Below are 14232 nucleotides of genomic sequence, written 5' to 3'. Positions count from 1 at the left end.
GTGGTTCATACAACATAATATGTTTGTCATTTGTATATAATCAATAGCTTCAATTCTAAAATAAACTAGTCTATCATGTCTATCATGTCGAAAGATCTTGGTTATATTTTTTATCAAAGATATACTTCATTCATGTTTCAGGAATACCAAAGCTTTAGTCCAGAGTAACAGCTTAATTATCTTAGTACCAGATAGCTTTTGAAAGTAAATATTTTTGTTCATGCTTTTATTACCTGTATTGAATTACTCATGTTACTTGACATTTTCAAACGAGTTTGACAAGGGAAAATTCGGTTATTAAATTGGTGAAGTACAACGAAGTAAGTTGGTACAGTACTAATAACCAAATTGAGGTCATGTTGGATATTGACGTTTTACACTTTTCTCGTTCATAAGTAATTGTCGTTGATGGAATAACAAATGATATTATGCATGTCGTTTCCATGCAATAATCTGTGTACCGTTCAACGCATGCTTTTTAAATGTTGATGTGATGTTACTGATGACCAATTGTAGGTCTAGTTTAATTTTAATGATTTTCACTTTTACCATTCAGGAGTTGTGGTCCTTGATAAAACAGAAAATGGCAGTTTATGTCGTTTCAATAAAATAACTTTTGAAATGTTCAACAAATGCTTTTTAAATTATCTATTTTGTTATTAAACAAAATATAGGTCAAGTGGGATATTGACAATTCTCAGTTTAACCGTTATCGATATATGATCCTTGATTTATTGGAAAAATGGAAATAACATGGCATGTTAAACACACCTGAAAGAGCCATACCTTAGAATACTTACAGCATGGACACAACCGAAGAATACTTACAGCATGGACACAACCTTAGAATACTTACAGCATGGACACATCCTTAGAATACTTACAGCATGGACACAACCTTAGAATACTTACAGCATGGACACAACCTTAGAATACTTACAGCATGGATACAACCTTAGAATACTTACAGCATGGACACAACCTTAGAATACTTACAGCATGGACACAACCTTAGAATACTTACAGCATGGACACAACCTTAGAATACTTACAGCATGGACACAACCTTAGAATACTTACAGCATGGACACAACCTTAGAATACTTACAGCATGGACACAACCTTAGAATACTTACAGCATGGACACAACTTTAGAATACTTTAGCATGGACACAACCTTAGAATACTTACATCATGGACACAACCTTAGTATACTTACAGCATGGACACAACCTTAGAATACTTACAGCATGGACACAACCTTAGAATACTTTATCATGGACACATCATTAGAATACGTACAGCATGGAACAACCTTAGAATACTCACAGCATGGACAGAACCTTAGAATACTTACAGTATGGACACAACTTTAGAATACTTACAACATGGACACAACCTTAGAATACTTACAGCATGGACACAACCTTAGAATACTTACAGCATGGACACAACTTTAGAATACTTACAACATGGACTCAACTTTGGAATACTTACAGCATAAACACAACCTTGGAATACTTACAGCATGGACACAACCTTAGAATACTTACAGCATGGACACACACTTAGAATACTTACAGCATGGACACAACCTTAGAGTACTTACTGTTTGGACACAACCTTAGAATATTTACAGCATGGACACAACCTTATAATACTTTTAGCATGGACACAACCTTAGAATACTAACAGCCTGGACACAACCTTAGAATACTTACAGCATGGACACAACCTTAGAATACTTACAGCATGGACAGAACCTTAGAATACTTACAGCATGGACACAACATTAGAATACTAACAGCATGGACACAACCTTAGAATACTTACAGCATGGACACAACCTTAGAGTATTTACAGCACGGTCACAACCTTATATACTTACAACATGGACACAACCTTAGAATACTTACAGCATGGACACATCATTAGAATACTTACAGCATGGACACATCATTAGAATACTTACAGCATGGACACAACCTTAGAATACTTACAGCATGGACACATCATTAGAATACTTACAGCATGGACACAACCTTAGAATATTTACAGCATGGACACAACCTTAGAATACTTAAAGCATTGACACAACCTTATAATACTAACAACATGGACACAACCTTAGAACACTTACAGCATGGACACAACCTTAGAATACTTACAGCATGGATACAACCTTAGAATACTTACAGCATGGACACATCATTAGAATACTTACAGCATGGACACAACCTTAGAATACTCACAGCATGGACACAACCTTAGAATACTTACAGCATGGACACAACCTTAGTATACTTACAGCATGGACACAACCTTAGAATACTTACAGCATGGACACAACCTTAGAATACTTACAACATGGACTCAACCTTAGAATACTTACAGCATGGACACAACCTTGGAATACTTACAGCATGGACACAACCTTAGAATACTTACAACATGGACTCAACCTTGGAATACTTACAGCATGGACACAACCTTAGAATACTTACAGCATGGACACAACCTTAGATTACTTACAGCATGGACACAACCTTAGAATACTTACAGCATGGACACAACCTTAGAATACTTTAGCATGGACACATCATTAGAATACTTACAGCATGGACACAACCTTAGAATACTCACAGCATGGACACAACCTTAGAATACTTACAGCATGGACACAACATTAGAATACTTACAACATGGACACAACCTTAGAATACTTACAGCATGGACACAACCTTATAATACTTACAGCATGGACACAACCTTAGAATACTTACAACATGGACTCAACCTTGTAATACTTACAGCATGGACACAACCGTGGAATACTTACAGCATGGACACAACCTTAGAATACTTACAGCATGGACCCAACCTTAGAATACTTACAGCTTGGACACAACCTTAGAATATTTACAGCATGGACACAACCTTAGAATACTTACAGCATGGACACAACCTTAGAATACTTACAGCCTGGACACAACCTTAGAATACTTACAGCATGGACACAAACTTAGAATACTTACAGCATGGACACAACCTTAGAATACTTATAGCATGGACACAACCTTAGAATACTTACAGCATGGACACAACCTTAGAATACTTACAGCATGGACACAATCTTAGAATACTTACAGCATGGACACAACCTTAGAATACTTACAGCATGGACACAACCTTAGAATACTTACAGCATGGACACAATTTAGCCGAGTCATTATTAGTATGCATTCTATTTCTAATAATACAGCAAAACAATATTGGTGTCATGTGACTTAGTCATTGTTGGAATATAACAAATACTTGACTCATTTAATCTGGTTTTAAATTATCAAATAAATTGAACCTATAATATTGAATCGTTTTTAGCCTAGTTCTAATAGATATTTTTTTGTTAAGAAATAGTAGATACTCGTCTTCTTTACTTTAAATTAAACTTATACATACAGTCTCCATTCAAGCATGTTTGATTTGCTATAAAATGAATAGTAATATTAAGAACTATATAAACTTTCTGCTATTACTTTAAATAGAGTTTACACATAATCCGACCTATTATGAAAAGTAGGTACTGCTAAAGATAAAAGTACTAGTCTTCATCTAGCCTAGATGGCGTTGCCATAAACATAACGTAAATATTATTGGCCTACTATAATGATTATTGCTAGTAAATTTCTTAGTTACAACAATTACTTGCATTAAATCAGGTAAAAAATGTTCATACTTGTAATTGTTTTGACCTTGACTTCATAAACCGAGGTATTTTTTTTTTATTTGCAGAACATGATGGCAAGTTTGAACGAGGTAAAGAGTTTCTCATATTATGTCCATATGTCATATCAGTATTGCTGTTTGTTACCACGCAGAACATACATGTACGAATTACTTCAGATGGAGACTAGACTATGTATAAATGAAGTACTCTCTGATGGAGACTAAAATATTGATGAAATACTTTCAGATAGTGACTTAAAGAACAACAGTAATATAACTACAACGAGTATAACTCTAATGTTCATGGAACCTTCAAAGCTGTTATATAATACTTGTTTCACTTTTTGGTTTATCTCCAGAAAAAAATGCTTTATTACTGAAAGCAATCCCGTTCTGTCATTGTATTCACTATATTTGGTAGAAGTCCTTGAATAGCAAACTGTCATGACTTGAAATGTTAACGTCATAAGAATTCATGAATATATAAGTTCACTAAAGAGTTGAGTGCTTTTTTAAAATTCTTTCTAAAATTATGACTTATCACTTGCTTTCATTTCCAATACATGATGGAAACAGAAAAAACTTCAATTCTGTTATTTGATAACATGCAAGTTAACTATTATTACAATTTTTGATCCTGAAAGTACAGTTTAAGTAATACAACTTGTCATTCGTTTTTTCTAATGTGCTTAGTCTATATGCCTTTTTGTTTTCTTTGTTTATATATATTTGTTTGTTTTCATAGTCATTAAAATTATAACACAATGTTGACTGCTGTACCCCTATTTTTGACATTTTTACCTATTATGTCTTTGTTTTGTGCACACATCGTTGTCAATATAATGGAATTTTATGCGACTTTCATACAAGTGAGAGGTTTAGCTCGCTATAAAACCAGGTTTAATCAACCATTTTCTACACAATAAAATGCCTGTACTAAGTCAGGAATATGACAGTTGCTATCTATTCGTTTGATGTGTTTGAGCTGTTGATTTTGCCATTTGATTAGGGACTTTCCGTTTTGAATTTACCTCGGAGTTCGGTATTTTTGTTTTTTTTTTTACTTTTTTCAGAAGTGTTTTGATATTATGAAAGCTTTATTATCCGAATGCAATCAATATCACAAAAAGAAACATGCATATTATCGATGTCCTTTTTTTTTCAAAACTAAGACGTATGATTCCAACAGTAAATAACAATGGTGATGTTTTGCGTTTGCCGGAAATACCTTAAACGTTTTGGTAGCATTGTTTCGTCTTGGTATACATAGTTTAGAAACATATAGCAGAATAACATTTTGCTGTACTTACAGAAAATAATTGAAGCTGCTCGTGAAGGAAGTTTAAGGGATTTGAAACTATGCATTGAAAAGGGAGCGGATTTGGAATGTACATCTACAGTAAGTTCAGTAACAGAACTAATATATTTACAGATTGTATCATACTTATGAGACGGGAACTCTCTAATTAATCAAAATGATTCCATCACAAATTCGTATACAATTATTATCTTTTTTTATATAAATAGATACAAGAAATGAACTATCTTGTTAATAAGTAATTTATCTCTGGTAGGTGGATACTTTGAAATCTTAAAAAAACGTCAGAAGATAGAAATCACAAGTCGATAGAAACTGATAACGTCATGGAAAATAAAGAAAGACAACGAAACGACAATAGAAAACTGATCGTGTTTTCTGACAAAAAAACAAAAAAAAACACAATAAAAAACACCTTCTAAAATGACAATGTCACAAATATACATGTTATAGATACAGTGTTAGTGTGTCGTAGGAAATTATAATATTGAAATCTTAATTCAGATTTCACAACATTGAGTTATTAATTTGTATTCAACTTATGTTGAAGCCCACACCCCACTAATGAATTCACTTACAACTAAGAATGAAGGCTTATAAATGCATACACCAATGACATTCATCACTTCACTTATGACAAAACCTCATTATTTTACCCTCCACGTTATCATGTATATTAAATTACATTTCTATAATGATGAATCCTAATTATTTCACTTTTCAATCTTCACCAGTTCATTTACTCATCAATTCCCGTTAGAAAAAAAATCTAAAAACTTCTGAATAATTTTAAATCTCGATCTTTCTCTTAAATTCATTCTATCAAAACTTTTGATTTTTCAACCAGGTATACAACCATTTCGCATGTTAAAATAAAAAATCGTCTAAACGAAATAATCCACAATGCTTTTCAATATACAAATGGTAGTATACGCTATACATTTATTACTTTGGGATAACATACGGCATATTTTACAGTTATCTCAGTACAAGAATCTATGACAAACGAGACGATTTTAACTTTGAATTTACCAATTTCCCCCAACTTAGCAGCAATATATAAACTTCATCTGTATATGGCATATACGTTTCCCAACCCATTTGGCTTTCAACAGCTAGCAGCTTATACTAAAACTACTCATACTTCAGTAGTGTTTGAGAAGAAAATTTATAAACCTGGGTAATGTCAAATAACTTATTGTTCTTTTTCTAAAAACGTTCATCTGAAGATACCAAATATTAAGTATTAACTTCACATATATTACATGATGGTCTTAAAATATAGATTATAGGTCCTGACGTTGTTTATCATCTTAATTACGTGTTGTAGTGTTCTTTTATTTGTCTTTTATTATTATTATTCTTTACTGTTTATGCCATTGTTGGTAATATCCTTTTGACGTGGGTCGGTACGTATACATCCCGCTATTGTGTAATTGTGCTATGGTCATTTTTTTGTATTCTTGTCTGTCATTTTGGCTTGTGTGCGTTGTCTTTATGCCATATTGTTTTTCTTTGTCGAAATATTGACACATTTGTTTGTTTATAGTGGTTAAGATTATAAGACAATGTTGACTGCTGTATCCCTATTTTTGAAAATTTTACCTATCATGTCTGTTTGTTTGGGTTACGCATTGTTGTCAATATAAAGGAAGTTTTGTCATACAGGTGAGCGGTTTAGCTAGCTATAAAACAAGGTTTAATCCACAATTTTCTACATATGGACACTCCTGTACCAAGTGCAGAATATGACAGTTGTTTGCCATTCGTTTGATGTGTTTTAGTTTTTGAGTTTACCATTTAATAAGGGATTTTCATTGGGGTTAGGTATTTTAGTTATTTTACGTTTTAATTGATAAATTCTGATAAATCTAAACAACACTAATGATGTATCAACATAATCTCACGCACCACTGATGATGTCTCCCGATGGATTACAATATCACTGAAGATGAACCCTAAAAATTCACACAACATTGAAGATGACCTCTGAAAATGCACACAACAGTGAAGATTAACTCTAAAAATTCACACATCATTGATTATTGATCCTAATAATTTTTCGCTTGACCGCTGATCAATCCTCAATATATTCATGTGATACTACAGGATGAAGATGCTCAAATTCAGACAGATTTAACGAACAACAAATGCTCTTAAAATTATATAAATTGAGATTTTTATATTACTCTTGCCATGGCAAAGAGTCAAATATTACAGGTTGTATTCTGCTTTCCGACAAAATCCTTTTTGTAAACATCTGATGTTACTTGCTTATTAGAAGTTGATAACATTTTTATTCAGATCTAATGTAAAACATTTGTTTTATCAAATGATTTAATATTGTATGTGTTTCATCGAAAGGAATCAATATTTATCCAAATATTTGATACATTTTTCTAATACTATTTTTTTTTAAAGATGACAGTTCATATGAAAGTTATGATATCTCACAACAAAACATTTTGTTTATTTCTTGTTTATGTAAAATATAAATAAAATTGTGACTTATCATTTTATTCAGTTTAGACCAAGTATTTATTTAATATACATTTCTTTTACATGTATTACAAACCTTTGTACAGTTGATGACACCAATTTTGAGTTTTATTATGTTTTGTTTTTACAGAATGGATTTACACCATTATTGGTTGCCTCTGAGAAAGGACACCTAGAGACCATCCAATACCTTGTCACAGTCGGCTGTGACAAAGAAGCACGAACACCGAAGGTGATTATATATAATATATATCTGAAATCTTACTCCTCTTTATACTGAATCAACACAAACTTATATTGTTTATCATACAGGTTTAATGGAAAACACATACGTGTAAGAATTGTATAAATTTGGATCTTATTTTTACGTATCCCATCGTACTTAATCCGATATAAAGGACATATTTAGTTTTTTAACAAACATATGATTTTGTAAGCATCTGATTTTTTGTGTTAATACGAATTTGATGAGAACGAAACAGCTCTCTTGGAAACTATATGTTAATTATATCAAAGTCATTTTAGAAGTTGATTAAAATGGATCTAATTATGTCCTGTCATCCTTCTGTGGTGATGATATATAAATATATCTGTTTGATCCGTCTCCTCTTTATATTAATTCAACACAGAATTGTATTGTTTATCAAACAGGTTTAAAGGACAACCGATATGTAGTATGATTATATAAAGTAATCAGGTAAATTCAAGAGTCAATCCCAAATTGAGGTAAAGTATATGGCCTTCCAAACACCGTTTCGATTCCTAACATCACTGAAGAGACATTAATTGTCGAAATCCCGATATGGTGTACACATTTTTGCACCTCATGTTTGCGGTATACCGTCTTTTTCGCAAGTTTATTGTTTTCTGTTTGGTATTAAATTAATATAATTAAGATCCATTGTGTTACATCTGTGATCCGTTTATTTGGCAATCGCCATGGCAGTCAGCAGGGTTTAAGAACATCCGTTGTTCGACCTGCTAGTCAAATGCGTTTTGTTAAAATATACTTTTTTCACTTTTTTGGTCTTTTGGAAAATGTTGTTTGTGCTGTATTTGGACCCCTCTACAAAGACATTTGTTTCGCATGCACACGTATAAAAATTGCGGTTTTTATCCAACGCAATCATAGGTTTGAACGTTGTTTTCAATTAAGACTTGTTTATATTTTTTCGTTTGGGCTTGTATTGTATTTGCCTTCGGGTTTATATGATCCGTTCATCCTATTCCGACTCTTCAAAATCCAAGAGTCAATCCCAAATTGAGGTAAACTATATGGCCTTCCAAACACCGTTTCGTTTCCCAACATCACTGAAGAGACATTAATTGTCGAAATCCGGATATGGTGTACAAATTTTTGCACCTCATTTTTGCGGAATACCATCTTTTTCGCAAGTTTATTGTTTTCTGTTTGGTATTAAATTAATATAATTCAGATCCATTGTGTTACATCTGTGATCCGTTTATTTGACAATCGCCATGGCAGTCAGCAGGGTTTAAGAACATCCGTTGTTTGACCTGCTAGTCAAATGCGTTTTGTTAAAATATACTTTTTCACTTTTTTTGGTCTTTTGGAAAATGTTGTTTGTGCTGTATTTAGACCCCTCTACAAAGAAATTTGTTTTGCATGCACACGTATAAAAAATGCGGTTTTTATCCAACGCAATCATAGGTATGAACGTTGTATTCAATTTAGACTTGTTTATATTTTTTCGTTTGGGCTTGTATTGTATTTGCTTTCGGGTTTATATGATCCGTTCATCCTATTTCGACTCTTCAAAATTCAAGAGTCAATTTCAAATTGAAGTAAACTATATAGCCTTCCAAACACCGTTTCGATTCCTAACATCACTGAAGAGACATTAATTGTCGATATCCGGATATGGTGTACAAATTTTTGCACCTCATTCTTGCGGAATACCATCTTTTTCGCAAGTTTATTGTTTTCTGTTTGGTATTAAATTAATATAATTCAGATCCATTGTGTTACATCTGTGATCCGTTTATTTGACAATCGCCATGGCAGTCAGCAGGGTTTAAGAACATCCGTTGTTTGACCTGCTAGTCAAATGCGTTTTGTTAAAATATACTTTTTCACTTTTTTTTGTCTTTTGGAAAATGTTGTTTGTGCTGTATTTAGACCCCTCTACAAAGAAATTTGTTTTGCATGCACACGTATAAAAATTGCGGTTTTTATCCAACGCAATCATAGGTTTGAACGTTGTTTTCAATTTAGACTTGTTTATATTTTTTCGTTTGGGCTTGTATTGTATTTGCCTTCGGGTTAATATGATCCGTTCATCCTATTTTGACTCTTCAAAATTCAAGAGTCAATCCCAAATTGAGGTAAAGTATATGGTCTTCCAAACACCGTTTCGATTCCTAACATCACTGAAGAGACATTAATTGTCGAAATCCGGATATGGTGTACACATTTTTGCACCTCATGTTTGCGGTATACCATCTTTTTCGCAAGTTTATTGTTTTCTGTTTGGTATTAAATTAATATAATTAAGATCCATTGTGTTACATCTGTGATCCGTTTATGTGGCAATCGCCATGACAGTCAGCAGGGTTTAAGAACATCCGTTGTTCGACCTGCTAGTCAAATGCGTTTTGTTAAAATATACTTTTTCACTTTTTTGGTCTTTTGGAAAATGTTGTTTGTGCTGTATTTAGACCCCTCTACAAAGAAATTTGTTTTGCATGCACACGTATAAAAATTGCGGTTTTTATCAAACGCAATCATAGGTTTGTACGTTGTTTTCAATTTAGACTTGTTTATATTTTTTCGTTTGGGCTTGTATTGTATTTGCCTTCGGGTTTATATGATCCGTTCATCCTATTTCGACTCTTCAAAATTCAAGAGTCAATCCCAAATTGAGGTAAATTATATGGCCTTCCAAACACCGTTTCGATTCCCAACATCACTGAAGAGACATTAATTGTCGAAATCGGGATATGGTGTACAAATTTTTGCACCTCATGTTTGCTGTATACCATCTTTTTCGCAAGTTTATTGTTTTCTGTTTGGTATTAAATTAATATAATTAAGATCCATTGTGTTACATCTGTGATCCGTTTATTTGGCAATCGCCATGGCAGTCAGCAGGGTTTAAGAACATCCGTTGTTCGACCTGCTAGTCAAATGCGTTTTGTTAAAATATATTTTTTTCACTTTTTTGGTCCTTTGGAAAATGTTGTTTGTGCTGTATTTAGACCCCTCTACAAAGAAATTTGTTCTGCATGCACACGTATCAAAATTGCGGTTTTTATCCAACGCAATCATAGGTTTGAACGTTGTTTTCAATTTAGACTTGTTTATATATTTTTTCGTTTGGACTTGTATTGTATTTGCCTTCGGGTTTATATGATCCGTTCATCCTATTTCGACTCTTCAAAATTCAAGAGTCAATCCCAAATTGAGGTAAATTATATGGCCTTCCAAACACCGTTTCGATTCCTAACATCACTGAAGAGACATTAATTGTCGAAATCCGGATATGGTGTACACATTTTTGCACCTCATGTTTGCGGTATACCATTTTTTTCGCAAGTTTATTGTTTTCTGTTTGGTATTAAATTAATATAATTAAGATCCATTGTGTTACATCTGTGATCCGTTTATGTGGCAATCGCCATGGCAGTCAGCAGCGTTTAAGAACATCCGTTGTTCGACCTGCTAGTCAAATGCGTTTTGTTAAAATATACTTTTTCACTTTTTTGGCCTTTTGAAAATGTTGTTTGTGCTGTATTTAGACCCCTCTACAAAGAAATTTATTTTGCATGCACACGTATCAAAATTTCGGTTTTTATCCAACGCAATCATAGGTTTGTACGTTGTTTTCAATTTAGACTTGTTTATATTTTTTCGTTTGGGCTTGTATTGTATTTGCCTTCGGGTTTATATGATCCGTTCATCCTATTTCGACTCTTCAAAATTCAAGAGTCAATCCCAAATTGAGGTAAATTATATGGCCTTCCAAACACCGTTTCGATTCCTAACATCACTGAAGAGACATTAATTGTCGAAATCCGGATATGGTGTACAAATTTTTGCACCTCATGTTTGCGGTATACCATCTTTTTCGCAAGTTTATTGTTTTCTGTCTGGTATTAAATTAATATAATTAAGATCCATTGTGTTACATCTGTGATCCGTTTATTTGGCAATCGCCATGGTAGTCAGCAGGGTTTAATAACATCCGTTGTTCGACCTGCTAGTCAAATGCGTTTTGTTAAAATATACTTTTTCACTTTTTTTGGTCTTTTGGAAAATGTTGTTTGTGCTGTATTTAGACCCCTCTACAAAGACATTTGTTTTGCATGCACACGTATAAAAATTGCGGTTTTTATCCAACGCAATCATAGGTTTGAACGTTGTTTTGAATGTAGACTTGTATATATATATATATATAGAGTTCTATAAAAAGGACCAACCAGCACATTTACTATGTACCGGATCGTCTAGAATAGACGATACTGTGCAGATAAGGGAAATACAACATATAAGTTTAGAGATTTGCACAAAAATACTAATATAAAATGGTATAATACGAAAATGTTGACAAATATTTCGGCTTAACAAATAGCCTTCTTCAGTGTCAATAATTTAAACAATACTAATTATATGTATACAAATAGCTCAGTAATACAGGTAAGTTTTGGTCTATTGATTTAATTCAAAATCCTGAACATCATAATATAAAACAAAACTCAATACTCAAGTATGCGTGACTGTAGATAGATATACGAAGATGTGGTATGAGTGCCAATGAGACAACTCTCCATCCAAGTTACAATTTATAAAAGTAAACCATTATAGGTCAAGGTACGGCCTTCAACACGGAGCATTGGCTCACACCGAACAGCAATCTATAAAGGGCCCCAAAAAAATTACTAGTGTAAAACCATTCAAACGGATAAACCAACGGTCTAATCTATATAAAAACGAAAAACGAGAAACACGTATGAACTACATAAACAGACGACAAATACTGTAATCAGATTCCTGACTTAGGACAGGTGCAAATAAACATCCCAAAATGAATGAAAAATAAAACTTAGTATTTTTTATTGATGCCGTTTGGATGATGTACATTTAGTTCCTTTATCCAAATGCTTTCCCGAACCTGTCGCTGGGCATCACTCCAGTGAATGTTCTGTTCAATCACTAGGATCTTCATGCAGTTAAAGTCATCAAGTTTGTGACCAGACTGTCTGAAATGCTGAGAAACTGGGAGAAGTGGCTTCTTAGAGATATCACTACTATGGCCATTGAGGCCTTTGTGGAAAGACTGCTTTGACTCACCAACATATTGGAGGCCACAAATCGAACATTCTAGAATGTAAATAACATTCATACTTTTGCAGTTAACATTGCAAAATATCCTATAGTTATTCGGTTGCCTTACTGTGAAAAGTTGATGAGTGATGCATCTGTAGGCAGCATTTGCAGCGTTTTTCATCACACGAACGACATTTTCCAGAAGTACTTCTATTATCAGACACTACAGCCCGCACCAGCGGGTTTCGCAGACTGCAGTCTGCATACTTGAGTATTGAGTTTTGTTTTATATTATGATGTTCAGGATTTTGGATTAAATCAATAGACCAAAACTTACCTGTATTACTGAGCTATGTTGATACATATAATCAGTATTGTTAAAATTATTGACACTGAGGAAGGCTATTTGATAAGCCGAAATATTTGTCAACACGATTTAATAGCAACATCTTCGTATTATACCATTTTATATTAGTATCGTTGTGCAAATCTCTAGACTTATATATATATCTATATATATTTTGCAATTGTTTGTGAATTTGACCTTTTTTTTAATAAAATTCCATATAAAAGCTCAAACGACAAATTTTCAATGCAATGTATGGGAAAAGGCCAGTTTTTCATCAGTTTTAAATTATGTATCACCGAAAGAGAACAACACTTATGACTATAGGTCTACAAAGAATTACAAATTAAATGTTTGTAACCCTTTTCATTTTTGCATAACAGACATGACAGAAGGTAAAAAAATACAATAAAAAATCGTAAAAATTGTAAGATATGAGAAAAACTATTCTTTGGCAAACTTAAAAAAATATTACATGAATTTGATTGCAAAAAACTATTTTTGAATATCTAACACTGCCTGTTCACCCTTTGACATACACCTTAACAATTTATATATGGATGCCAGGACTTCAAGATAATGTGTGGGGTCCTATAGAAGATAACCTCTGAACTTGACATTTACTATTCAAGTTCAACTTTAAATTCAGAAATTATTGAGTGCATTTATTTTTGTGATTTTGTGGAACAATCCACAAATATACCTGTTTAATTATTGCCATTTCAGAAAATGTTCTCAATAATGAAAACATTGCAAACCTTTCTGTATTAACAGTATGTTCTTGATTGCCATGACAAGACCGTTTCAATGCAACGAAAAATGTATACCTCCAGTTCATGCCCCGCCCTCTTATAAAGTAAATCATTAAATATCTCCAAATGATACAGATGTCCTTCCTTTAACTTTATATCTAGTCCATGCACAGGGGTCCGTGTTTTTGGGGCGTAATATATATCAGGCGTCTGGTATGCGTTCTACATTGTCCGCTATAAACAAAATGTAAAACGCATACCAGTCGACTGGCATAGATTTCCAGTAGCGTCAATAGGCCGATTC

General features: G+C 33.1%; 1 protein-coding gene and 1 long non-coding RNA gene across 3 annotated transcripts in view; one reads left to right on the top strand and one right to left on the bottom strand.

Moving 5' to 3' along the window:
• LOC127731750 (alpha-(1,3)-fucosyltransferase 7-like) overlaps positions 1–14232 on the bottom strand; it is a 637348-nt gene that overhangs the window by 197408 nt on the left and 425708 nt on the right. The gene's annotated exons all lie outside the window — the stretch shown is intronic.
• LOC127731776 (uncharacterized) lies at positions 3792–7775 on the top strand. The gene is made up of 3 exons (XR_007995752.1): positions 3792–3816; positions 5039–5125; positions 7674–7775. It is a non-coding gene; the product is annotated as an uncharacterized LOC127731776 (long non-coding RNA).

Source organism: Mytilus californianus, unplaced genomic scaffold, assembly GCF_021869535.1.
Source record: "Mytilus californianus isolate M0D057914Y unplaced genomic scaffold, xbMytCali1.0.p SCAF_20, whole genome shotgun sequence".
NCBI lineage: Eukaryota > Metazoa > Mollusca > Bivalvia > Mytilida > Mytilidae > Mytilus > Mytilus californianus.
This window is presented reverse-complemented; position numbering and strand designations above follow the sequence as displayed.